This window comes from Tamandua tetradactyla, chromosome 8 (assembly GCF_023851605.1).
Source record: "Tamandua tetradactyla isolate mTamTet1 chromosome 8, mTamTet1.pri, whole genome shotgun sequence".
Lineage (NCBI taxonomy): Eukaryota > Metazoa > Chordata > Mammalia > Pilosa > Myrmecophagidae > Tamandua > Tamandua tetradactyla.
This window is the reverse complement of record NC_135334.1, coordinates 67,461,484-67,486,415: the sequence shown is the minus strand read 5'-3', so window position 1 is coordinate 67,486,415 and position 24,932 is coordinate 67,461,484. Positions and strand designations below refer to the sequence as shown.

The 24,932-nt window shown below is 40.0% G+C and overlaps 1 protein-coding gene across 11 annotated transcripts in view; it reads right to left on the bottom strand.

Annotated features, from left to right (window-relative positions):
- The window catches only part of PAK1 (p21 (RAC1) activated kinase 1), a 287,689-nt gene that overhangs the window by 121,668 nt on the left and 141,089 nt on the right, over nt 1-24,932 (bottom strand). Inside the window, exon 1 of one of the 11 annotated variants that reach the window (XM_077113491.1) lies at nt 7,948-8,049. The exons of 8 other annotated variants lie outside the window; for them this stretch is intronic. The gene's annotated coding sequence lies outside the window, so the exon portion shown is untranslated. Of the gene's footprint in view, nt 1-4,971; nt 5,163-7,947; nt 8,050-24,932 lie in introns of those variants that run through there. 2 more of the 11 variants (XM_077113482.1, XM_077113483.1) reach the window with 2 other exon arrangements.

The window sequence follows — 24,932 nt, the reverse complement described above, 5'->3', positions numbered from 1 at the left end:
TACAGTCCCAGCTTTGAGACAGTTGAACACAAAGTATCTCCCAACTATCTCTATAATGATGCTGCTGAATGTCAGAGAACACATTACAAAACTTGGCTGACTGTTTTCACTTGAAAGTTATGGTTACCCTCCTCAAATGGGCCTTCAACTGAGCCCACAAAGCATACTACATTCCTCCAGTGAGTTCTCTTTCTGAATCATACTTTCTCTCCCCTAAACTTCTCACCTACCCCTCCCCTTGGCTGATGAGCTTACATTCATTGAGAAAACTGGGGGAGAATTCCATTTTCCCACTCCCAAATCAATGAGCCCATATGCATCTGCCCCCACCTTCTCTTTCTTTCCTCCAGTTACAATGAAGGAAGTGTCCCTCTCCAATCAAAACCCAGACTCTCTTCTCCCTCTATTCCTTCACTTATTTCCTCTTACCTGGAATGATCCCTCCCACTACACAGTCTTTCCTCTCTACTAGATATATTCAGTCATTCAACAAATATTTCATGTGCATCTAAAATATACTATACTAATCTAATTGACTAAAACAAAGTCCCTGACTCATGGAGTTCATGGACTAATAGAGGAAGCCGACAAAGAAAGAAGCAAATAGGTTCCGCAAAAAGTTAAATATAGAATTACCATATGACCTGGCAATTCCACTCCTAAGTACATACTCAAAAGAATTGAAAGACATGGACTTAATCAGATTCTTGTACATCAATATTCATAAAAGTGACATTCACAATAGCCAAAAGGTGGAAACAACCCAAGTGTCCATCAACAGATACTGGATAAACAAAATGTGGTATAAAAATACAGTGGAGTATTATTCAGTCAAAAAAAGGTCACGAAGTTCTGATGTATGATACAACATGGATGAACCTTGAAATCGTTATGTGAATGAAGTCAGACACAAAAGGACAAATACTAGATGATTCCACTCACATGAAATATCTAGAATAAGCCAATTCATAGAAACAGATAGTAAGCAGGAGTTACCAGGCACTGAGGAATGTAGAGTTATTGCTTAATGGGTACAGAGTTTCTATTTGGGGTATGAAAAAGTTTTAGTAATGGATGGTAGTGATGGTAATGCAACACTGTAAATGTAATTAATGCCACTTAATTGTATACTTAATAAAGTTTAAAATGGGAAATTCTGTTACATGTATGTTACCGCAATAAAATTAAAAAAAAAAAAGATACAAATAAATAGACACTATCAAATTCATAATGAAAATTAAAGAAAAGTTCTGTGTGAATACTGGGGGGAGGGGGGAGGCAGGTAGGCAGGGGTAGTATGTAAGATAAGATAATCAGAACAAGTTTCTCTGAGGAAGAGACAATTTAAGACCTGAATAAAATTATAGCAAATTAGAATAATATATGGGAGAAAAGCACTTTAAGCAATGGGAACAGCAAGTACAAATGCCCTTGATGAGAATTTACTGGACATAGTCAAAAAAAAAAAAAAGTAAAAAGGCCAATAAGACTAAAGTTATGTGGACAAGAAGAAATGTGGTAGGAGATGGGAACAGAAATGTAGGAAGAGGTCAGATCGTGCAGGGCCTTAAAAGCCAAAACAAGAAGTTTAGATTTTGTATCCCATGTAGGAAGATACTGAAGGGTTCTGAGCAGGAGAAATGTTATCTGATTTAAGACCACTCTGGCTGCAGAGAAGAACAGGCAGCAGAGGGACGAAGTAGAAGAAGAGAAACTATCAGGAAGTTTTGTAATAATTAAAGTGAAAACTGATGGTGGCTTGGACAGATGACAGTAAGGACAGAGAAGTAGTCAGATATATTTCAAAAGTAGATATATTTTGAAGGTAGAGCCAAATGAATTATTTAGAGATTAGATGTAGGGTATGAGAAAAAAAGAAAAAATTAAGATGGTGCCAAATTTGGGGGTTGACCTGAGATATAGTGGGTGAATATTTAAATTAGTCAGTAAGTAATCCTAGGCATTCCATCAGGCTGCAGCATCTGCACATTTTTCAAGGCTGGAAAACGCATTCAAGAATAACCAGAGTAGATCTATACAGCAATTTTCACAGCATTTTCATACTCGTTATTTCAATTTATCCTCACCAAGCCTATGAGGCATTAAATGCCATTTCAGAGACCAATGGGAATAAAATACCTCGTCTAACTCCACCTGATCCCTGGACCTTATAGATGACAGAAATTGAATTTAAGAAAATGGAGCAGGGAGAAAAGGGAAGAAGAGATCAAATGACTCATAGAGAGAGTTCAGCACCAAGACACCTAAGTGGCCAGGAGCCAGGAGACATTAACAGGGAGCAAGTCTGTTTCCCTTCCAAGGTAATGAATGTATGTTAGGCCATGGCACAGTGACTTAACACATAGAACTGTTCTTTTTTGAACCAGGCAATACCTAAAGTGGTTTCAAAAGGCGGTCAGAAACATAAACATAAGAGAACTCTTTACATACTTTATGTACATATAGGATCAGGAGATAACATGTAAGAATTAGATATCACCATTAAAGAAGACTTGAGTTTAGTCCCGACTTGCTGAATCAAAAGCTCCTTACTCTGCATGACCACAGCCTCTTATGCCTACCTCTACAATATTTTTCACATGAGGTTAAAGATACCACATTCCTTGACCTGCAGTGGATGGTGAGCAGTGACAGAACCCAGTTTCCACTTTTGTATCCCTATCTGGCACCCTAACTAGATTCACAGAAAGTTAGACGAGAGACAGATGCCTACTCAAAGATTTTTGTATATATACACATTTCACATTCTACTCTAGACAGTGAACACAAGGAAAACAGCAATCTTGTCATTCTCATCCCTGCTTCCCCCTCTCAGTCCCCTACTTAGGGGACACAATACAAAAAAAAAAAAAGTCCAAAAGTCAGTCTTCAGAAGAGAAGAGAATTAACCTGTATGGTCCCCTTTTCCAGACTGTAGTCCTTCCCTTACCCCTCCCTCCATATCCATCCCTACCCCTGAAATTCCCCTATCTTGGCTAGGCCACCTTCTTCATAAGGCCACTGTTTTTCTCCCCCAGGACTCCTCCTCCTCCTCTCCCCTGCACCTACCCCTGCTAATACATTTCTAGGCTCCCCCACATGTTTCTCCCCTCTTCTTCCTGGGCTCATGAATCACTCTCCTTTTCTCCACATCAACGATACCTTGGAGATGTCAGAGTTTCCAGCCCTCCCTCAGTCACATATCTAACTAAAGGGAGTTTGAGCCTCTATCCCAGCCCTACTGGATACTTATGCTCTCCTCCCACTCTAGCCTTCAAGGACTCCACTTCTCATCTTGTATACCCCCTACTGCCTGCCTGCTAGCCCTCCAAGGAAGTGAGAGACAAATCCAGGAAGGATTGCTTCTTGGTGATATTAAGGAAAGAAACTGGCACTTGGGGAAAATGGAATTTTGGGGTAAAAGCTAAAAGCAAGGTGGGTGGAAGGTAGTTTCAGTGGAAGAATTCTTGCCTGCCAGGCAGGAGACCTGGATTCGATTCCCAGTCCACGCACTTCTCCAAAAAACAAACAAGCAAAACAAACAAACAAAAATTCAACAAATGGTGCTGCAATAACGGGATACTCACAAGGAAAAATAAGGAAATGTGACCCCACCATACAGCATACAAAAAAAAAATTTTTTTTAATTAAAAAGCTAAAAGCAAAGGGAGTTAGGTAGGAAACCAGTGTCAGACCTCACAAAAACGGCAACAAAGGTCCCTTGGAAGTGTAACCTAACAAAATGAGAAAGCATAAAAAGAGAAGAAATTCTTACCAAGAAGAGAGGGATCCAAGAGAGGGAAGGAAAAACTGGCTCTGGAGGAGGAGAGTAAAGAAAGGGAAAATATGAGGTGAACAGGAAGAAGAGAGAAAGTTGGGGTGGGAAGTGAGGGATAAGTGGGTAGGGGGCAGGGCAGGAAAAATGATCAGGAGGAGGAAGTGGAAAGAAAAGAAGTGGGAGAAGAAGCAGAGGTATGGGGTCATAGAAAAAAGAGGGAGAAGAGGACAGTCTAAAATAATCAAGGCATGTTTTTCTCGGTTCCAGATGGTCAATGAAAGAAGAAATTATAGTGATTAAGGCATTACACAGTACCAAGGCTTCACATTTTCTTGGCAGAAAATGGAAGAGACTCCAAAGAAAAACAGCCTTGTTTAAAGCAGCTCTGATATCCAAGTAACAAAGAAGTAATAGATCAGAGAAAATCCATTAATATACCTTCACCTGCTTCTTCCCAATCCCACCTCCCTACACACAACATACCTACACCAGCAGCACTAAATAAACATCAACGTCCTCAGCCTCTGTCTAGCCCATGAAGTCACTGGGTCCTGAGCAAACCAACTAGATGCCATCCAAAAAGCTGGCTGGAAGACAGAACACCAAGATGGGCTTCCCAACTGTGCCTGTCTCCTAGTGCCAAAGGGACACCTCTGCAGTCTGTTCCAGCTCACCTTTCCAAAAGACAATTTGACACCCTGGAAAAGCTAGAGTTGCAAGTAGAATGTCCTTCATTCTACAGATAAGGAAACTGGGGAAGGACCAGTCCTCAGATCTACTATCTCCCAGTTCACTCCACCCTTAACAGTCACTTATAAGTGCCCCCAACATTTCCAATCCTCCACGGGGGGAAAAAGCCCTATGGTCCAAAGTAGGCCAGCAGCTAAGCCAAGGCATCACCCTGACCACCAAGTAGGAGAATAGCTCCCTCGACAGAGCAGTTCCCCAAAAGTGCAGCTTCCCCTCCCCACCGTTCCCCAGCCAGGGCGGTTTCCAGTGCAGGCCTGGCCCTGGATGGACTTATCCAAGGATTTCAGTCGTAGCCCCTTCTCTCATTTAAGGCCCCATAAAAGACAGACAAGGTAAGGAACCCTAAAAAATTTCCCGGAACCGGGGTCACCACTCCCTGGAAGCCAGCGGGGACCCCCAAAGCACCACCCAGCTGAGCGCGCCACAAGCAGTGCCAGCATTACCTGGTGCGGAGAGTCGGCCCCGGCATCCCTAGCGATCGCTTCCGTTGCAAAACCGCACCTCTCCCAGGCCTGCGGGCCGAAGCAATGTCCTGACTTCACCGGCTCCGCCCGACTCGGCTGGGCCAGGCTCCGGCAGCTCAGCCGCAGCAGCTCCCGAGGTGCAGCACGCTCGCGCCCTCGCAGGGCGGCAGCGAAGACGCTGCTGGGTTGGCGAAGCAGGAGGGGCGGGGGAAGAAAGGAAGAAAAGAGACGCGAGGAAGCCGAATGCTTCTCCTTTCAGGGAAGAGCCGAGGGCGGGTTGACTACCTAACCATCCTCTCAGCTATTCTTCCCCACTATCTGCAGCAGAAGGTAACTGACATTCCAGGGCCTGCCAGATTTCTGAGTGAGCTCGAGTCAAGGAAGAGAACCAGAGAGCTTCTCTGAGCCTTAGTTTCTGCAACTGGGTCTAGACAAATCCTTTCCCAGGACTCCTCAGGTCAGTCAGACCCAGAATTCTCTAAGATTAGGCTGCAGGTACAGAGAAGCAACCTGCCCACACCTCCCCCAAAAGATCAGGTTCTGATTCTAATGCCCCGGCAAAAACACGAGGTAGGCACTTAGCTGTTTAAAGCAAGGAAAGCTCAGCAGCAGTTACCTTTTAAGTGTTATTGTGTACCAGGTGCTTTAGAAATAATGTCGATCTCACAACAAACTTATGAAGTAGGTACTATCACAGTTCACATATGACAAAACTGAGGTCCAGGGAGGTGTCAGTAAAATAAGTATTTCTTAAGCACCTAGTGTGTATCAGACACTGTGATGGACCTTGAGCTGAACAACACACTGCAAGACATTTACCGAGTGGCCCAGACCTCCTAAATGCCAGTAGTGACCCCAACATTGAGACAATAAAAAATATCTTTACATCATTTCCAAATGCTCCCTCTGAGGTAGTATTACCCTGCTACCACACTCCTTCCCCCTCCCACTCCCATCCCCACCCCCAGGGCCAAGAGATACGACAGAAGTCAGATTATGCAGGGACTCCAGTCATATTCAGGAATTTGGATTTCATTCTAAGTACATTGGGAAGGCTTTGGAAGGTTTTTAAGCAAAATGACAAGATCTAATTTACATGTTTAAAAGATCACTGCTGAATGAGGAATGGAAGAATAGGGTAGATGAGGGAAACAGGAAAACAAGTTAGTAGATTTTTTCAGAATTATAGGCAAGAGATTATGGTAATGATTTAGACTGCTATATTGGAAGATTAAATGAAAGACACATCTTAGAAAGAGAAACTACAGCTTAGAACTTGATGAAAGAGTTTGATCAGTAAGAGATGGCAGAGTGATTTCTCAAAACTACACAGCTGGTAAATGGGTGAGTCATCTGAACCCCAGTTCGACTTCTAAGCCAATGTTTTATTTTTCTCTGCTATGCTGTTTACAAGAGATCACTGTTAGTCATCTCTATATCAATGGCTGCATCCCTCTCCCTACGCTTGACAAAGAGTAACCAGCATTGTGCCTGGTGAATGAAGTGAGCTACAGACAAATTTCTTGGCACTGACTCATCCTCCCAGACACCTGAACCATCTATTCAATGTGCACAAATTAGTCTAATGGCAGAAAGATGTAGAGGAAGAACTCTATGAGGACATGAGGCCCTTTTACACCCTGAGTACCCATGCTGTTCCTAAGACCAGAGGTCTCAATTTTGGTAGTGCTGCGAGTGGGGAGGAAACAAGGAATCTCTTGAAGACACCCACATTATAAAGAGAATTAATTGATGATACAGACTGGGGGATCTGCTGCACTGTAAGAACGCAATTTCAAAGTAGTTTCAAAATGTTATTTGGACCCCCTTGTCCTTCATTCTAATTTACAGGATAGATAACAGCTGCCTTAAACAGAGCTTTTCAAACTATGACCAAGAATCATCATCTGATCTCATCTATCTTTCCTTTCCATGCAGCAACTCTTTGGATGGTCTTCTAGGCTCTACTGGAACATATGCAGGAATGGGAAGCTCAGTTTCTCCTAGAACCTTTACACAGTGCTCCCTCACATTCAACCACATGCCTCTCTATAGACTTCCAACTCTGCCTTCTGAAGAACTCAGAAAATGTCCTTCAGGACAAGTCACATTAAAGGCTTTCAGATATGTATGTATAGTGAACCATCTAGTCCCTCCATTTTTTTTCTCTTCTGCAGGATAAATATCCCCAATTCTTTTATTCTTTTCTTCATTTAACAACCATTTAAGCATTTTGTACAAGGCACTGGGGATAGACACATCAGTGAATAGGACCACAACTACAAGGTTCTTATGGTCATATGTGGTTTTCAACTTTGCCTGTACATCAAAATCACCTGGAAAGCTTTAAAATATATATAGATATGTTGGCATTCCAGCATACATTTTTACTCAGTTGGACTGGGATGTGGCCTAGGTATTGCATCTTTATAGCTATAACTATAGCTATATAGATATCTATATATAAGAGTGTTTATATAATATGCTTTTAAAATTTTAATCATATAGTATTAGAAATACGTATGTAATCCCAGGTAATTCTAATGATCAGCCAAAGTTGAGAACTACTGAACATCTTCGAGAAGTACATAAGAGAGAATATGATATAAAGTATTATGATAGGCATAAGCACAGGGTATTAAGGAAAATATATACAAAGGCACTTAGTCTTGGGGGGTATGAAGAGAGAGATCAGCTATCCTAATAGCAGGGAATTTTGGACCTTTTTATTATCTAGGACAGTTCTTCTAAAACTGTAATGAAGGGCTGGTTTCTCACCATCTGTCATAGACTAAGACTTTTGTTAAATAGAAAAAAAATTAATTACTAGAAAAGTAAAATAAAAAAGAAACAAAGACATGGAAAATAAAGCTCATTAACTTTATTTTATTAGACATAAAATTACACTGTCAATTTGCTATAAAAGTTTCCAACACACTCAGTTTCTATCCTTACCTCATTGCAGACTGGCAACAGTTCAGACCATACGTGGTTTAGCAGTAATCTAGGGCACCCTCCACTAAATATAGTCCTGTTCGTACCTCATACCCTAAGAGAAACATGATACTCTAAGTGAAGTCTGTCCACTAAAACAGTAGACTTTCACCTTCTTTAATTATACTTAGTACTTCCAATAATTTGGTCTAAAGATGCATTAGGTTTTTAGCCACTGCAGACCTTTGGCTAACATTGAGCTCAAGCTGCCAAAACCACCGCAGTCTTGTTCATAAGAATAGCATCATGCAAGGTCTCCTCCAGCCTGTCCATATGTTGCCATTTCTTTCCTCTCTCTCTCTCTCTCTTTCTCTCTCTCTCTCTCTCTCTCTCTCTCTCTCTCTCAGCCTTTATCACCTGCAAATCTCATGAGTATGCAGGACATACATTTATCTACCGTATGTTGCCTGACCTGGATTTGGGGGATTAAAGATGATGTAGAAATGGCCCGCATCTCAAGGAGTTCACCACTAATAGGGGATACTGGCCTATATAAAACTGTAAAAAAGTACTGAAAACCAAATAAACAAAATAAATAGGATACGAGAGAAGGACAACAAACTTGCAGTGTTAGGTAAAATCCTTAATATCTTCAGCATGAATGATCAGATTCAGGCATCTTTTATTTTATATTTCAGTTCCCAAAAACTCAAATGCCAGTTTGGTTATAAAAGGCTGATGAGCTGGTTCACATACTCTCTTGTAATGGTTGGTGCTCCTATAGAAAACTTGGCTAAGCTTGACTAAGCTTGGCTCCACTGATGAAACACAAGACTGATGAAATTGAGGCACACTGTTAAGATGCCAGCAGTTCTACATATTACTGACAGATAATAGTCTATAATCAAGGAAGAAACTATTAGCTAAAGAAATTAAAAAGCAGAATCAAATGAGGTAGAAAGGACCTTAGGGACCAAGCTGTATATCCAAAAAAATTTAATGCCTAGAGAAGTCAAATGACTTGCCAAAACTTACAACAAGTTAGCAGATAACTTGTTTTAAGTACTATAATACCTGTATTTGTATAGTTCTTTGGTTTACACAATAAGTAATTCACAAATTATCTTGGTCAGCATTGTTTTGCCTGTGTAGTCATCTTAGGCTTGAGGCCCTTTTAGGACACTCACCTAAACTTTGCATATGAGTGTGCAACACCGGAACACTAATATAAAGGCCAGTAATCAGTAATAATTAGCAAATTTGGTTTTGTTTAGACACTAAAGCTTTAAAGCTAGTGGCTATGTATTTAACTGATGACTACTGTGATTATAGTGCTTTATGATCTGAAAATTATTGTTTTTATTTTATTCTTTTGCAATTACAAAAAAATATATTTACTAAATGAATAAGAATTACAATCTTCTGATATAATCAGTTAAGTATAGGAGGAAGTCTGTCAACAATAACGATTTGAGTTTTAGAATAGTCATCTAATATGCCATTCCTTCTTGCAATAGGCAAGGCCAGTTGTCTATTAAAGGTACTCTATAAAATGAGGTAGGGTACAAAAAAATAACAGTAATGGCTAACAAAAATGCTGTAATCAAGGAAATAAGAAAAGGAGAATGGAAATGCCCAAAAAAAGTATAGAATCCACTTAGTGGCAGTCAGTCACAAAGCAACTAATCATATATTCATAAATCAAAATAGGCTTGAAGTTGAAAGAAGGCAAGGAAGCACAGAGAAGGGAAGTTATTACCTTCCTGGAGGAATAAACCTTCCTCCAAGAGACTTGGACTGATTGCAAAAGTCTCTTAAATGATCCACTCTTGCCCCTCAGAGTGATCCTTTTAAAATGTTACGTCTCTGATCACATCACTCTTTTCTGCTCAAAATCTTCTAGTTGCTTCCCAAATCACTCAGTTTAGGAACCAAAGTCCTTACAAAAACCTATCAGGTCTTACAAGATCTTACCTCCCTGGCCCATCTCACCCTGCTACATCTGTGAACTTGTTTCCTACCTACTTCTTGCTCCTTCACTCATGCTGCTCCAGGCACAATCGCTTCCTCCATCAGGCTATGTGCACTTCCACCTTGGCTTTGGTTCTATCACTCAGTCTCCCCCCAAGATATCCACCTGTGTTTTTCCCTCCATTCTTTGAGGTTTCTGCTCAAATGTCACTTTATCAAAAAGTTCTTCCCTGACCATTCTTTATAAAAAGACAAAAATCTCTCCCCACCATCTCAGCACTCTTTATTCCCTCTTATCCTGCTTTATTTATATCCATAGCACTTAAAATTAACTGACATATTTTATATTTATTTGCTTATTGGTTGACCCCTCCCAATAAAATCCATGTTCCAAGGGGTAAAGACTTGGTCTTTATCTCCAGACCTCAGAACTATTCCTGGCACACAGTATGTCATATAAATTAGGAAGGAAGGGAGGGAAGAAAAAAAAAAAGAGGAATAGGGGATTCTATTTTGGATTAATATAAGAACACTATAATAATCGGAGGTGTCTAACAATGAAATGGATGATCACTGAGGTATTAACATTACCAACCAACCTTTCAAAGGAAGATGCAGTAACAAACTCCTCCCCAAAATTTTCTTCTCTGTCTATCCTTTAGGACTCAACTCAAACATCACCACCTCTATGAAGGCTTCCTAGAATCCCCAAACAGAACTAGTCACTCTTAATTATGGGCCTTCAGCACAGTCTGCCCAAAAACTTATCCCAATTGACTAAAAATGTCAATATATACTTTCACCTCTAGAATGGAAATGTTCTTATTTTCTCATTTATTACTATATGCCCAGCCAGAATAAGACAGCTTCAGTAAGCTATAGTCACCATCACAAATTTTTGTGGAATTGTACAGAGTACAAATTCATTTCTTAACAACCATATTGAAAAGTCATTAACATCAGTTGGTAATTTTATCAGAAATGTCCACTAATTACTGTAATTGAACACAAAACATAAAATTAGCTTTGCACCTCAGAGCAGCCAAATAAAAAAGGAAAGGTGATAAGCTGCATAATTTTTACTAATAACAGTGTGGCAGAGACTTTCAAATGCCTAACCAGTATCCATTCTTCCCTTCATCTTTCCCAAATAAACTCCAATTTTATATGGAAAGGCAATGAGACAAATAATACTCATTTTCTCAGCCTCCCCTTGGGTCACTGAGTCCTAAAGGGAAGTTTCTAAGAATTCTGGGAAAACTATTGCTTTAATTGAAAAAGAGGACACAGGAGAAGTCCTGTGCTGCCTCTCTAAAAGGACTGCTCAGTGATAAGAAGAGTCATTCAGAGATCCCTGGTCCTAAGACAAGAGAAAAGTTCTCTGAGCATCAATTTCCTCATTTGTTGAATAGGAATAATCACACTGTCTTTCCCTCTCTGGGCAAACTGTGAAGACTACATAAATAATATAAGTGGCCTGAGAACTGTGAAATGAAGGACTAAGGCCAGAGACTATTAGGTTCTGGTGGAAGCCTCTCAACCACTGCTAGTACAAAGTCAAAACCAGAGTCTACCCTAGAAGAATCATATCGTTTATTTTCACTTTATTACCTTCCTTTTACAAATAAGAAAACTGAGGCACAGAGAGCTTAACACTTGCCAAAGATTGCAAATCTAGTTAATATTAGAGCTGAAATTATGTCAGGTCCATCATACTCTATAGATCTTTCTTTCCATGCTGATTCCCAAACAACCATGAAATCCTTCATTCCTCTTTAATTTCAACTACTACTAGGCAGATGGAAGAGTGCTAATTTTGACTTGGGAACATTCCTATTGTCTCTCAGGCCAAATCAAACAGACAGTTACCCTTGTAGGTAAGTACAGCTTGATTCCAACTCCTGTGTTGCCACACCTCAGTATGATGAGTCAAAACTTGAAAATGTATATTAGAAAATGTCCTGACCTCAATTTTGAAATTATTTTAAACTAGACTGAACACCAGACAGGAAAAGCAAAAGTTATTGATCCATTTTTTACCATTTCATTGCTACAACTATGAAACATGGAAAAGTGCACAGCTCTGAAACCAGACAATTCCAACGTAAGATAGAAAGAAAAGGAGGAGGGAATGAGCAAAGGGAGGATAAAGATGTTGCTATGGTTGGAACAAGTGAGATGGGTATACAGTCCCTTATCTTTTTTCCTTCCTCCCCAGAAAGCCCAAATCCTGCCAGAACCCTAGCCTATAATGCATCCTTTCTACCTATACCTACACATAGGTAGAAAGTACAGACTGAAAAGTACAGACTTATAAGTCACTGAGAAAGCCTGAAACCCTCCTTTGCTGACACTTGAGCCTAAATGCCTCTCCAGAGACAGACTAAATGGAAGACAGGCTGACATAAGCTGGGCTTCAGATAGCTTGGGCCAGGTTTTTTTAGTAGGGTGATGTAGCTGCTATTATTTGCAGCTTTTAATACCCATATGCCTGTAGCCAGTAATTCTTTAATTTGGGATAAGAATGCAGAGGAATTTTTAAAAGAACATATTTGGAATTTACAAAACAGAAAGAGAATATTGTGAACACATATAATATCTCAGAAAGAGATCTGTAATAGGATGGGCATTTAGACTCAGCAATGTCAAGATCTAAACACTTTCCTGTAGTCAGAGCCTCTCAGATCTCAATGGAGCCTCTGAATGGGCTTCAGATAAAAACAACAGACTCCACTTACTCTAGTTTGCTAGCTGCTGGAATGCAATATACCAGAAACAGAATGGCTTTTAAAAAGGAGAATTTAATAAGTTGCTAGTTTACAGTTCTAAGGCCGAGAAAATGTCCCAATTAAAACAAGTCTATAGAAATGTCCAATGTAAGGCATCCAGGGAAAGAAGGTTCAAGGAGTTCAATGAAGTTCAGGGTCTCTCTCTCAAGTGAGAAGGCACGTGGTGAACAGGGTCAGGGTTTCTATATTGACTGGAAGGGCACATGACGAACACAGCATCTTCTGCTAGCTTTCTCCCCTGGCTTCCTATTTCATGAAGCTCCCCAGGAGGCGTTTTCCTTCTTCATCTCCAAAGGTCACTGGCTTGTGGGCTCTCTGCTTCTCGTGGCTATGTCATTCTTCTCTGCTCTCTCTGAATCTCCTTTCTCCAAAATGTTTCCTCTTTTATAGGATTCCAGTAAACCAATCACGACACACCTCCACCTAATCCAGCCTAACAACCACTCTTGATTAAATCATGTCTCTGGGGAGATGATCTAATTACAGATTCAAGCATACAGTACTGAACAGAGATTAGAAGACATGGCCACCTTTACAAAATGGGATTAGGATTAAAACATGGCTTTTCTAGGGTACACACATCCTCTCAAACTGGCACAACACTGAAGCAACTTCAACCACCCAGAATTCATCCCCTTGACAAGTTCCATCAGCCTTGTTTGCCCAAACATTGTGTCTACTATACACAATGCCCTGAGCATACAAGGAGCAGTCAATGAATCAGGGGCACCAGGTATACAGAGTTAATTATGAAAACAGGAAGAATGAAGTATTCCATCAGAAATTAAAAAAAAAAAAATAGGATTATTCTGACTATGAAGTTCAGAGAAAGATTCACCAGGTCACTCCCTCTCCACATGCATGCCCTCCTCACTGTACTTAGACTCTTAACTTCCCATACCAGACATCTGAACTAAGATCCAGAGGAATTTTGTTAGATAGTAAAGAAAGGAACTAGCTAAGTGAGGTGGAACAGAGGCCAAAAATCCAGAAGAGTAAATGTACTGGGGTACAACTAAGGAATAGCCAATGACCATACTTGGACACACAGGAGATTTAATAAGAGATGAGGCAGGAAAGGCACATTTGGATCAGAATTTAGAGGGACTTGCATGCCGGCCTAAGGAACTTGAAATTTGTTCTATAAGCAAAAGGGAAATAACAAAATTTTTAAGTAAACCAGTGGCATTATTTGACTTATACTGTAGAAAGATCACTTCAGCAGAAGTGTGAAAGGTAGAGGAAGAATGGAAATAGAAAGACTGGTTAGGAGGCTACTACATTATTATAGTCCAGATAAGATATCATGAGGACAGCCCACCATTGGGTGCCAGAGCTTGAGCAGGCTGAGGAGAGAGTCCACACTGTGGGGGGTAGCCTGGCAAGGAGAATCAGAGCCCAAGCATGGTGAGAGGGCATCTACACATAGGGGATGCTCGGTATGACATCTCAGAGCCCAAGTACAGTGAGGAGGACATCCATATGGGAGGAGAGAGTGTGGCCTGGTACAGTGTCCAGGCAAAGTGAAGAATGAGTCCCCATGAAGAAGCAATCTGCTGTGGGGAGTTGGTGCCCAGGCAGGAAGAAGGGAACATCCACAGAGGGAAGACAGTGACAACAGGAAGTCGCAACCTCAATTTCTACCTATGTTTACTGAGAGAGCATAGGAGCAACAATGGCCCAACAGCATGAACAAACCTAGCAGCCATCTTGAATTCTAAAGCCATTTAGAAACCAGGGATCCTTGGTGAAATGGCTGATTCTAAGACATAGGGCAGAAAAAGTACATGATAAACACAGAAATCTCCTTGGTCCAGAAAGCAAGGAAGTGCTCAAAAAATGATGGGAACACATCAAAAGTAGATAGAAGCCAATATGAATAGGACTCCCACTGGCCAAATCAGGAATAATTTGACATCAAAATAAATAATTCTATAAATATATTATTACCCACTGAACAAAATAGGAAACATGAATACATACAGCTATAAATGATTAAGTATATTGAAAGTTTGACAAGGAAAGGAATATTTATGTAGTTCATAGTACCTCCCTACAAAATACTTATTAATTATAAAGGAGAAAAGATTAACTTCACAGTGGAAAACCCTGGTCAACACCAACAATAATGGGACAAATTGAAATGAGCACCACCTCAAAGGATGCAATGAGAATAATTAATTTTGTAATATTTCCCATCAAAGATGCATAACCTGAAACTAGTGATAAAGAAACATTATGCAGGATAATTGGCCTATAATCTTCAAAAGTGTCATGGTCATCAAAGTCAAGGAAAGAATGAGGAGACTAAAGAGATATGACAACTGAGTACAATGAGTGACTCGCATGAACTGAATTCTTTGGCTGTAAAGACATTTTAACAATTGGTAATACTTGAATGGTCTGAGGATTAATCATATGGTAGTAACATATAAATGTTAATTTCCTGATTTTGATGGTTGCATTATGCTTACGTACAAGAATATCCTGGTTATGTAGGAAATACAGGATTATCTCATTTTATTGCACTTCACTTTATTGTGCTTCACAAATACTGCATTTTTTTTCAAGTTGAAGGTCTGTGGTAACTGCATCAAGCAAGTCTACTGATGCCATTTTTCCAACAGCATGTGCTCACTTCATGTCTCTGTGTCATATTTTGGTAATTCTAGCAATATTTCAAACTTTTTCATTGTTATTATATCTGTTATGGTGATCTATAATCAGTGTTCTTTGATGTCACTATTATAATTGCTTGGAGGCACCACAAACCACATCAATATAAAACTGTGAACTTAATAAATGTTATGTTTGTTCTGACTGCTCCACCCATCTCTATCTCTCTCTCTTTGGGCCTCTCTATTCCCTGAGACACAGTACTGAAATTAGGTTAATTAATAACTCTACAAGATGTCTTCTAAATGTTCATGTGAAAGAAAGAATTCCACATCTCTCACTTTAAATCAAAAGCTAGAAATGATTAGGCTCTGAGGAAAGCATGTTGAAAGCTGAGATAGGCTGAAAGTTAGGCCTCTTGCACCAGTTAGCCAAGGAGTGAATACAAAGGAAAAGCTCTAAAAGGAAATTAAAAGTGCTACTCCAGTGAACACATGAATCATAAGAAAGTGAAACAGCCTTATTGTTGATATGGGGAAAGTTTTAGCTTAGTGTCTGAATAGACAACCACAACCTTCCCATAAACCAAAACCTAATCACAGCAAGGCCCTAACTTTCTTCAGTTCAATGAAGGCTGAGAGAGGTGAGGAAACTGCAAAAGAAAAGTTTGAAGTTAGCAGAAGTTGATTTATGAAGTTTAAAGACAGAAGCCATCTCCATAACATAAAAGTGCAAAGTGAAGCACTAAGTGCTGATGTCGAAGCTGCAGCAAGTTACCCAGAAGATCTAGCTGAAATAACTGATGAAAAGAACTCACTAAACAACAGATTTTCAATATAGATGAAATAGCTTTATATGGTATTGGAAGAAGATGCCAGCTAGGACTTTTCTTGGCTAGGGAAGAGAAGTCAATGACTGGCTTCAAAGCTTCAAAGGACAGGCTGACTCTTTTGTTAGTGACTAATGCAGCTGGCAACTTGAAGTTGAAGTCAATGCTCATTCATCATTCTGAAAATCCTAGGGCCCTTAAGAATTATACTAAATCTACTCCACCTGTGCTCTATAAATGGAATAACAAAGCCTGGATGACAGAAAACCTGTTTACAACATGGTTACTGAATATTTTAAACTCACAGTTGAAATTTACTGCTCAAAAAAAAAAGATTCCTTTCAAAATATGATTATTCCTTGACAATGCACCTGAGATGAATGTTGTTTTCATGCTTGCTAATACAACATCCATTCTGCAGCCCATGGATCAAGGAATCTTTTTTTTCTTTGTATGCTGTAGGGTGGGGTCACATTTCATTATTTTTCCATGTGAGTATCCCATTATTGCAGCACCATTTGTTGAATTTTTGTTTGTTTGTTTGTTTTGCTTGTTTGTTTGTTTCAGGGGAAGTGCATGGACTGGAATCAAATCTAGGTCTCCCAGATGGCAGGCGAGAATTCTACCACTGAACTACCCTTGCACCCACCTCAAGGAGTCATTTTGACTTTCAAGTCTTATTTAAGAAATATATTTCATAAGGCAGTCACTGCCATAAATAGTGATTCCACTGATAGACTGGGGCAAAGAAAGTTGAAAACTATCTGGAAACGATTCACCACAGATAATGCCATTAAAAACATTTGTGGTTCATGGGAAGAGGTCAAAATATCAAGAGTTTGGAAGTTGATTCCAACCCTCATGGATGACTTTGAGGGGTCAAGATTTCAGTGGAGGAAGTAAGTAACTAGAGTTATGGTGGCAACAGCAAGAGAACTAGTGTTAGAAGTAGAGCCTAAAGATGTGACTGAATTGCTGCCATCTCATGGTTAAACTTTATCAAATGAGGAGTTGCTTCTTAAAGGTGAGCAAAGAAAGTGATTTCTTGAGATGGAATCTACTCCTAGTAAAGATATGACAAACACTGTTGAAATGACAACATGGGATTTAGAATATATCATAAATTAAGATGATAAAGCAGCAGCAGGGTTTGATAAAAGTTATGCCAGTTTTGAAAGAAGTTCTACAGTGGGTAAAATTCTATCCACAGCATCTCGTGTGCTAAAGAAAAGTTTTTCATGAAAGAAGGCGTCCACTGATGTGGCAAACTTCATCATCTTCTTTTAAGAAACTGCCAAAGTCATCCCAGTCTTTAGCAACCATCACCCTGTCAATCAGCAGCGATCAACATTAAGGCAAGACCCTCCACCAGCAAAAAGATTACAACTTGCTGAAAGCTCAAATGATGGTTAACATTTTTTAGCAATAAAATCTTTTTTTTTTTTTTTTTTTTTTTGCATGGGCAGGCTCCAGGAATTGAACCCGGGTCTCCAGCTCGGCAGGTGAGAGTTCTTGCCACTGAGCCACCATGCACCACCCTATTTTTTAGTTAATATATGTACAATTGCCAAAAGATGGAAGCAATCCAAGGGCCATCGACATGACTGGTTAAAAAAAAAAAGGTAGTATATACATACAACAGAATATTATGCAGCAGAAAGACAAAATGAGTCCCCAAAGTATATGACAATGTGGATGAACTTTGAGGACATGATACTGAGTGAAATAAGTCAGACATAAAAGGACAGATACTGTATGATCTTGCTATTATGACTCTGGTAAAGGTAATCTCAGGGATTACACTGTAGAATATAGCAGACCTAGAGGTACACAAAGGCTAGAGATGGAGGAAAGGCTACTCAAAGAAGTTGAATCTAAATGCAAGGGAATGGATAGAAGTGATAATAACTAATTAGCAGGTTTATAAATAACACTGCCATATTGAAGGCATGATCTTCACTTTGATGCCTAGCACACCCTGTCTGAACGACACACAGCGGTATCAACATAGTAGTTAACAGGGTCCCCACTGTGGATCATTAGGCCATCCACAAACTTCATGGATTTAGCCCTCTGTCCTCGGAGTTTCCCTGATACCACAACTTTATAGCCCTTGGGCCCATTCTCCATGATGAAATGCAGCACACCATAGCAGGCCCTCCGCACAGCAAGCCCTCCTAAGAGTTTTTAATGCAGAGACTCTGCCTGGGCAATGGAAGAAAATATTTGCAAGTCATATATCTGATAAGAGACTTGTAACCAAATATATAAAGAACTCTTTCAAAAATAGCAAAAAGACAAACAACCCACTTAAAAATAAGCAAAGGATCTGAATATACATTTCTCCAAAGAAAATTCACAAATGGCCAATAAACACAAGAAAAGATGCTCAGTATCATTAGACATTAGGGAAACATAAATAAAAACCACAAAACACTACTTCACATTCACTAGGATGGCTAGAATAAAAAAGAAAGGTAATAAAAGTTGGTAAAGATAAAGAGAAATTAGAACCTTCATACATTGTGTGCCAGTTTGAAAATATGAACCCCAGAAAAAACATGTATTAATCCTAAACCAATCTTTTGGGGGCAGCAGTTTCCTATAATTCAATATTGTACGAATGCAGCTTTTGATTAGATCATCTCCTCAAAGATGTGGCATGCCCAGTTGTAGCTGTGACCTTCTGATTAGATGGAGATGTTACTCCACTCATTCCAGGTGGGTCTTGACCAGTTTACTGGAATCATTTAAATGAGGAAACATTTCAAAGAGAGCTGACAGAGAGAACAGAAATATGGATGTTTGGAGATGCCCGGAGCTGAGCAGATGTTGCCATGTGCCTTCCCATGAGATGTTAAGCAAGCCAGAACCTAGAGAGAGACAAGGGAAGCCAAGAGATGAAAGTCAGCCCCAGAGAAGCAAAGTGAGGAACCCCCACAGGAACAGAGCTTGAAAATAATGGAGCTGAGGAGCAAGGGACCAACAAATGCCAGCCACATGCCTTACCAGACCACCGGTCCTCAAGCTAAGGTATCTTTCTCTGGATGCCTTAGTTAGGACGTATTTATGGCCTTAGAACTGTAAACTTATAACTTGTTAAATTTCCTTTTTAAAAGCTGTTCCTTTTCTGATATATTGCATTCAGGTAGCTTAACAAACTAACGGTGCAACCACTTTGGAAAACAATCTGGCAGTTCTTCAAAAAGTTACCGCATGATCCAGCAATTGACTCCCAGGAATATATACCCTTGTCCCTACAAAAACTTGTACATAAATTTTCATAGCAGCAATATTCATAATAGCCAAAACATAGAAACAACCTAAATATCCCTCAACTGATGAATGGATAAATAAAATAGGTATATCTCTTCAATGAAATATTATCAACAATAAAAAGAAATGAAAGGGGTGCACAAGTAGTTCAGTGGTCAGAATGACCATCTTCCATGAGGGAGACCCAGGTTCGATTTCCAGACCATGCACCCTCAAAAAAAAAAAAAAAAAGAAAGAAAGAAATGAAAAGTCCTGATGCATATGACAACATGGCTGAACCCCAAAAGCATTATGCTAAGTGAAAGAAACCAGCCACAAAAGACCACATGTTTATGATCCCATTTATGTGATATGTTCAAAATAAGCAAGCCTATAGAAACAGAGAGTGGATTAGTGATTGCCTAGGGCCAAGGGTGGGGAGGGTGACTGCTAATGGGTACAGGGTTTCTTTTGAAGGGGCAAAAATATTCTAAAACAAAATTGTAGTGATGGTTGTACAACTCAGTAAATACACTTACAAAACACTGAATTGTACAGTTTAAGTAGGTGAATTTTATGGTATGAGAATTCTATCTTAATAAAACTGTGAACACACATGCCCGCATACCCACACAATATGGTAAAGTGACAAGAGTACCCACTGGTCTTCAGTCGGTTAGAGTTTAAATCCCGGTTCTAACACTCACTACTTGCAGGCCCATAACATCTCACTGAACCTTAGTTTCCTTTTCTGTAAAATTAGAATAATAATAGTAGTTCCTATCTTGCAAGATGGCTGAGATATTAAGTAAGAAAATAGACGTAAAAATACCTTGCATACAGCTAATTTCCTGAGACATTTATTTTCTCCTGACAGACAACCTTTGTCACTAGTATTACTGACTATAATCATTGAAACTAGGACATTTTTCCTCATCTAATTTAAGTAGTCCTATGGCTTTTTCCCACAAGCTTAAAGAAAAATAAGCAGACTCCAAAATTTACAATGAAGAGTAAGAAGGCTCTTGAAGTATATGAATACTACAGTCCTGAATAAAGAAGGGGTGCAAGAAGATACTCCAACTCTTTTCCTAGAATCCAAACCCTACTTTCTGCTTCAGCCAGTATACCATGATCACCACATAACCACTGAAATAGGAAAGGCTATTCAGGAGATAACATGATTCCTGCTTCTGGGCTGACAAGGAGAGTGAAGCTTCCCTGGTTCTCAGTAGATATGTATCCTGTGGTTGGAGGCCACCAGAGCATAAAAGTACAGAATGGGGGGGGGGGGGGGAAACAGCTGTTTAATCCTTTTATTCATAGAAAGGAAAACTGAAGACCACAGTTTTCAGTTTGAAAATGAAAACTTGTTTCAAAGTTTTGAAACTTTGAAACACTTGTTTCACTTGTTTTAAGACAACACAGCAAGATCAGATAGCCCCAGTCCTATGACAGACAAGCAGCACAATATTGTACAAAGAATTCTGGGCCTGATGCTAAGAAAACTCAGATCTATTCTGAGAATAGCTACCAAACTGCTGTATAATCTGGAACCCAACAATCTCTCTGATTCTCAGTTCCCTTTCTATTTTCCTATCAATTCAGAAATTTTACAAAATGCCTGCTGCATGCAATGGGCTCTGCTGGGATTTGGTGGTGAAAAAAACATGGATCATATAAAATAGAATACTACAGAAGTCAGATAGTAAAGAAATAAACATGCCAATTAGAACATAATTACAACTTGTGATATCCAGCAGGTGCCAAGAGTTAAGAGGTAGGTAGGACATGAGGTATAGAGTTGTTCTGTGCAAATTCCCTGCATACATGTACCAAACGGTCCAGCATACGTGCACACATTCATGAGTGTGATAAATAAGTCTTGTGGTCTTGCATGGTTTGGTTCAAAATGCCTTTGTTCTTCTCCTATATAATCTTTATGGAGCCTGTTGCACAACACGGAGCACTACTTGGAGTCCAGGTGCTGCCCTGGATTGTGTCTCCTATATGTAAGTTTCCCTTTGAATAAACATTGGTATGATGTGTCCGTGTCTTCCCAAGGCATTCTTTGGGCTCCTGAGCAAAGAGCAGTAACAACCTGGGACCTATGACTGTATTTCTGTAGCAACACAGCAGTTCAGGGCTCCAAGAGTAAGTATTCTAAGAGATAAGAAATGGAATCTGCTAGTCGCAAGACCTGGGCTCAGAAACGGGGACAGTATTACTTCTACCATATTTTCTTAGAGCAGTCGCACAGGCCCACCAGATTCAAGGGTGAGGGAATAGAACCCACCTCTTGATAGCAGAAAATTTGTGATGATCTACAGTTCACCATAATAATGGTGTTTTTGTTAAAGGTAAATATGAAATATTTAATTAAGAAGTATTTTGGGAGACTTCCGGAGAAGATGGCGGCTTAGTAAGACGCGTGGGTCTTAGTTCCTCCTCCAGAACAGCTACTAGGGGAGTAGAAACGATACAGAACAGCTCCCGGAGCCACGACAGAGATCAAGAAGACAGCGTACCCCATTCTGGAACGGCTGACTGGCTGGAAGAACCCGCTCCGGTGAGATCGCCGAGGGGCACGGGCTTCCCCGGGCCGGGGCGACAAGCGGCCGGAGTCCCTCCCTTCCTCCTTCCCGGGCCAGCTGGGAGAAGTGGACAGGCGGTCCGCTCAAGCCGTGGCGGCTGGCGCCCCCCCCCACGCACGGCTGCCCGGACCAACTGGGGGAATTGGATAGGAGATCCCTAGGGCACGGAGAACAGTGACTGGGGTCCCTTCCAAACATGTGGCTTCCCGGTCCGACTGGGAACGGTGCACTCTCCCGGGCCGCGGCGGCTGGCGCCCTCCCGCCACACTTGGCGCCCGGGCTGGCTAGGAGATTTGGACGGGCACTCTCCCGGGCTGCGGTGGCCGGCGACCCTCCCCGCGTTCGGATCCCCGGGCCGGCTGGCACTCTTTCAAGCCGCTTCGGCTGGTGAACCTTCCCCACGGCAAGAGTTTTCCAAAGTTAAAGGACCCACAGCACCTTTTACTGGTGGGACCCGCAGACAAACGAGTGCCACGAGCGCCACCTACTGGGCAGGATAAGAAAAACAGAACCCAGAGATTTCACAGAAAAATCTTTCAACCTGTTAGGTCCAACACCGAGGGAAATCTGACTAAATGCCCAGACGCCAGCAGAAGATAATGGATCACGCTCAGAAAATTGAAAATATGGCCCAGTCAAAGGAACAAACCAATAGTTCAAATGAAATACAGGAGCTGAGACAACTAATGCTGAATATACGAACAGAAATGGAAAACCTCTTCAAAAATGAAATCGATAAATTGAGGGAGGACATGAAGAAGACATGGGCTGAACAAAAAGAAAAAATAGAAAAACTGAAAAAACAAAACACAGAACTTATGGAAGTGAAGGATAAAGTAGAAAAGATGGAAAAAACAATGGATACCTACAATGATAGATTTAAAGAGACAGAAGATAGAATTAGTGATTTGGAGGATGGAACATCTGAATTCCAAAAAGAAACAGAAACTATAGGGAAAACAGTGGAAAAATCTGAACAGGGGATCAGGGAACTCAAGGACAATATGAACCACACAAATATATGTGTTGTGGGTGTCCCAGAAGGAGAAGAGAAGGGAAAAGGAGGAGAAAAACTAATGGAAGAAATTATCACTGAAAATTTCCCAACTCTTATGAAAAACCTAAAATTACAGATCCAAGAAGTGCAGCGCACCCCAAAGAGAAAAGACCCAAATAGGCGTTCTCCAAGACACTTACTAGTTAGAATGTCAGAGGTCAAAGAGAAAGAGAGGATCTTGAAAGCAGCAAGAGAAAAACAATCCATCACATACAAGGGAAATCCAATAAGACTATGTGTAGATTTCTCAGCAGAAACCATGGAAGCTAGAAGACAGTGGGATGATATATTTAAATTACTAAAAGAGAAAAACTGCCAACCAAGACTTCTATATCCAGCAAAATTGTCCTTCAAAAATGAGGGAGAAATTAAAACATTCTCAGACAAAAAGTCACTGAGAGAATTTGTGACCAAGAGACCAGCTCTGCAAGAAATACTAAAGGGAGCACTAGAGTCAGATACGAAAAGACAGAAGAGAGAGGTATGGAGAAGAGTGCAGAAAGAAGGAAAACCAGATATGATGTACATAATACAAAAGACAAAATGGTAGAGGAAAATATTATCCAAACAGTAATAACACTAAATGTTAACTGACTGAATTCCCCAATCAAAAGATATAGACTGGCAGAATGGATTAAAAAATGGGATCCTTCTACATGCTGTCTACAGGAAACACATCTTAGACCCAAAGATAAACATAGGTTGAAAGTGAAAGGTTGGGAAAAGATATTTCATGCAAATAACAACCAGAAAAGAGCAGGAGTAGCATACTAATATCCAACAAATTAGACTTCAAATGTAAAACAGTTAAAAGAGACAAAGAAGGACACTGTCTACTAATAAAATGAACAATTAAACAAGAAGACATAACAATCATAAATATTTATGCACCGAACCAGAATGCCCCTAAATACATGAGGAATATACTGCAAACACTGAAAAGGGAAATAGACACATATACTTGGAGACTTCAATTCACCACTCTCATCAATGGACAGAACATCTAGACAGAGGATCAATAAAGAAATAGAGAATCTGAATATTACTATAAATGAGCTAGACTTAACAGACATTCATAGGACATTACATCCCACAACAGCAGGATACACCTTTTTCTCAAGTGCTCATGGATCATTCTCAAAGATAGACCATATGCTGGGTCACAAAGCAAGTCTTAACAAATTTAAAAAGATTGAAATCTTACACAACACTTTCTCGGACCATAAAGGAATGATGTTGGAAATCAATAATAGGCAGAGTGCCAGAAAATTCACAAATACGTGGAGGCTCAACAACACACTCTTAAACAATGAGTGGGTCAAAGAAGAAATTGCAAGAGAAATTAGTAAATACCTCGAGGCGAATGAAAACGAAAACACAACACATCAAAACTTATGGGACACAGCAAAAGCAGTGCTAAGAGGGAAATTTATTGCCCTAAATGCCTATATCAGAAAAGAAGAAAAGGCAAAAATGCAGGAATTAACTGTCCACTTGGAAGAACTGGAGAAAGAACAGCAAACGAATCCAAAAGCAAGCAAAAGGAAAGAAATAACAAACATTAGAGCAGAAATAAATGAAATTGAAAACATGAAAACAATAGAGAAAATCAATAAGACCAGAAGTTGGTTCTATGAGAAAATCAATAGGATTGATGGGCCCTTAGCAAGATTGACAAAAAGAAGAAGAGAGAGGATGCAAAAAAATAAGATCAGAAATGGAAGAGGAGACATAACCACTGACCTCACAGAAATAAAGGAGGTAATAACAGGATACTATGAACAACTTTACGCTAATAAATACAACAATTTAGATGAAATGGACAGGTTCCTGGAAAGACATGAACAACCAACTTTGACTCAAGAAGAAATAGATGACCTCAACAAACCAATCAC